The sequence below is a fragment of the Oreochromis niloticus genome, unplaced genomic scaffold (assembly GCF_001858045.2).
Source record: "Oreochromis niloticus isolate F11D_XX unplaced genomic scaffold, O_niloticus_UMD_NMBU tig00006852_pilon, whole genome shotgun sequence".
Classification (NCBI taxonomy): Eukaryota; Metazoa; Chordata; class Actinopteri; order Cichliformes; family Cichlidae; genus Oreochromis; species Oreochromis niloticus.
The window spans coordinates 16,536-20,250 of record NW_020328222.1 but is presented as its reverse complement, the minus strand read 5'-3'; the positions used below and the strand labels follow the sequence as shown (position 1 = coordinate 20,250).

Sequence of the window (3,715 nt, the reverse complement as noted above, 5' to 3'; positions counted from 1 at the left end):
GAACCAGTTTTGCTGGCTTTAACATGCGAACCAACAGTTTAACTATAAGCTCATTAACTCAACACTGCCTTTCTCTTCAGGTTTGTTTTTTAAATCACCTCCAAGCAGGAAAATTACTTAAAGCATGTGTTTTTACTTGTGGCTGCTATGTTGCTACCCAAACACTTAGATCAATAATTCAGAATGATGTGAGTTATTAAAGGCTGCTTGCATACTGCATTCTGAGCTATTTTTTTAGTCATTTACTTTGTTTATTCACAGCTTCCATCTGTCCTTTACATTACTGTAGGTCTCACAGTGCACACATTTTGCATCAGCTGCCAGTGTAAAGGTGAAATGAGTTCCCTTTCAGATTCGTACACACAGTATTGGGATATCACGGCCCTACGTGTCCTGAAGACACTTCTATTCACACCTGTAAGGCAACTGACCTGTGATGATATGCCACATATAAACTCATCATCACAGTCATTCCTCACTTTTTATGCTCTTTACCTGGCTAGGAACACTTTTGCCAAGTTGGGATTGCTAGCTATTGCTAGTTAGCTCTGTGGTGTGGCAACCTGAAGTTAACTGCTCCTCTTGGTTTTAGCCACCACCGCTGAACTACATCTGCGTATTTCTGGAAGTTCCTTTCTCAAGGGATAAAATGAGTGAGGGTGATACTTAAATCAGGCCCACAAACTGATTTACTAAAGTTTGGGCTAAAGGGCTAAAAGTCTTATATTACATTATTATAAAGACTTACCTTAAACAGCTTCTTGCAGTCTGATGGGTTGTCTGGAGCTCAGGTAGGGTAGACAGGCTTCACAAACAGCATCTAGGTCTGCTTCAGCTGAGAAACCAAACACAGGACATTTTTACTATATTTTATTCATATAAAAATTGTAATACTTTACCTTTTATCCAGAAATTACACAGAAATCAACTTGTAAAAGAAATAAAAAGAATCAAATGCAACAAAGCCAAGTTAATTTCACGGATTAATCACAGCAGCAGAATACAGTTTGAGCTCGGTGCCTGGTCTTCGGGTGGATCACTCCCTGCAAATATGTTACTCATAAAACTCCAGGAGCATACAGGTGGATGCTGGGGTGGTGGATGGGCTGAAACAGCAGGCAGTGGTGCAGCAGGATGTGAGGAAAGTGGGGCACGTTACATGTCCAGCTCCAGGCTTGGCTCCAGACATGGTTACAGTTGTGAATGCTTCTTTTCTGATTATGTCCAGTGCGTGCACATAATGACACTTTTATATCCAAAAGAACAATCCTTTAAAAATATGATCCTGGTTCCGAATAATATGGGTAAAGATAAGAAGGGAGGAGGGAAAGAAGAGGAAGTAGGAAAAAGATGAAAGAGTATAAAAGTAGACCAAGCCTGGACTTTACCTCTGCTAACTCCTAATGAGCTCAGTAAAGTGCTGAGGTGGTTCAGGGAGGATTTCACAGCAGTTTTGAGAGGTTAGAACTCTCCTTTTTAAACCCATCCTTGTCCCACCCACTGTGAACTGAAGCCACAGACATACTGAAACCCACTTCACAGATTAATCACAAAGAGCATCTCAAACACACAACGTGTATCGTGCCTGTTTATCTGCACACTATACTGTATGAGAGAGTTTGCTGTACACAAAGTGCCGTAAGCTATGTTAAAGGAACAGTTTCACAAACAACCTGATTTCTTACAAAATGAAACAATTGTCTTTACACTGCAGTCCTTGTCACTGTTAGATGTAACGCTGGCTCTGGAAAGGCTGCAGACAGCTCTGTCACCTTTGTGACTCTTTTCCTCTGTCAGCGATGAACCTCAGTGGGAGGTGTGACATTCGTGATGTTCACGCTGTCACTCAGTTCACCTCCACACTGCGCAGGTGACCAAAAATTACACAAGCAGCTCATAATTGCATAATTGGGAATGTAATGGCAGAAGCCTGCAGGCCTTGAATATTTTCAACATGCTAATGGAAGTATGTTGAACAAAAGTCAACAAAAATAACAACAACAACTTCTCTGAGCTTATCAATTAAATGGCTTCGCATTCGCTGATTGAACAATCACGTTTTTCTCAGTTGGGTATAAGCAGAGCTGCTTGCAGTCGTAGCTGTGTGTGCAGTTTGGACCTGAGCAGCATCCTGCTGGCACAGCTGGCTGTGGTCCGTATCATCAAAGTCATGTTTAAAATATGTTGAATCACAGAGCTGCCACAGTGAAGAGGCGTTTTTAGTAACAACATCACCGTCACGTGTTTAGGATGTCGAACTGTTTCACAGTTTAAGGTTTTTATAATAAAACAGAGATGCCCTGATGATGATGCCGATGGCTGATTTTCATTGTTATACGAGACTGCCACCTGGTGGGGAAGGAGCTTCAATGAGTTCTTTGACAAAAGCAGCAAGCCGTCAAAATTCAATAAAACCTTCCCGTTGTGTACTCATGGATGAATTGTAGTATTTACAAAACTCCTATATATCCAAAAGCTGATGAAACAATTTCCCAGCAGCAGCTCTGAGTGAATAAATGAGTGTTTACAGACTTAACGTGTCTGTATTTGTCAGCTCATCAATGAAAATATGAATAACAAATTTAAAAATATTCCAGCTGATGACAGGAGCTGACGAGTAGCCTAATTTACACCCACAAGTTGAATCAGCGGACACTTGCACCAAAGATCACAAACACTATCAGCTTCATTTATCCCAAAGTCCTACTTTGTGATTCTCTGAGACAGTTTGAAAAGCAGCCTCTAAGAAGGCATCCACAGTGATTTTCTGTGCTGATAGAAGAAATGTTAGTTTCAAGAGTCTTCACATTACAACCCAAAGAAGAAAATAATAGAACTATTTCTGAATGAAATAAGCCTGTTGTTGGGCACCATCTTTCATTCTTTCACTACTAAGAGTTTAAAACTAAAGACGACTTGAATAATTTTGACTCACGTACTGAAAAGAGAGGTTTGTTTTACTTACCCTGAAGGCTCTGAGGACTGCTAATGGGTCATCGGCTGTGAGTCTCTGCAGGAGTGCTGGCCAGCAGCGATGAGCCATAGGCAGCAGTTCATTTTCCCTCTCACTCAGCACCTGAACGCACAACTCCAGCACGTCCAGCACCTAAAGACAAAGACACACAACACACCTAACAATTATCTCTGTTTTGATCCTGATTATATGTGAGCTGAAACTAATTATTGAGGTCTTCATTGAGAGCCCAAACTCCTGAGCAGGCACGACTTCAGCACAGACTTATTTCTGTTTCACTCCTGGACCAGACTGAATGTTTTTCCTTGATGAGCATTACACCAGTGAACAGTCATCCACACAGTTCTGACAGGATGAATTGTACCAACGCTGGCGGTCCTACCCTCACAAGAATGATTATTTTGTTACTAGTCCAACAGTTGACTCGACATAAAACTACCTTGAGTCGGAGCCTGAGGCTGGGATCAGACAGCAGATGAATGCAGCGCTCCATAGCATCCTTAGTGATGCTGAGGTGGGAGGAAGCTCTGCTTTCACATCAGGACTACCAATATCTTCAACATCCTCACACTCAGTGGGAGGACCTCTGCAATGGAGCACATGTACAGTTAGACCGCCAGTTTAGCAGCGAGGTTCAGATTTCTATGACTCTTAATTACAATGATCCATCTCCTCTACACTTATTCATCTTCGAGAATGGAGATGTGCATGGCCGGCAGTCCCTCTGCAAATCTCAACTCT

At 41.9% G+C, this 3,715-nt stretch overlaps 1 long non-coding RNA gene across 1 annotated transcript; it reads right to left on the bottom strand.

The window, feature by feature from the left end:
• Positions 1-816: 816 nt before the first annotated feature.
• On the bottom strand, positions 817-3,470 carry LOC112845352 (uncharacterized). Its single transcript, XR_003218172.1, has 3 exons — positions 3,414-3,470; positions 2,966-3,106; positions 817-835 (listed from the first exon to the last, which is right to left on the bottom strand). It is a non-coding gene; the product is annotated as an uncharacterized LOC112845352 (long non-coding RNA).
• Between the last annotated feature and the right edge of the window lie 245 nt (positions 3,471-3,715).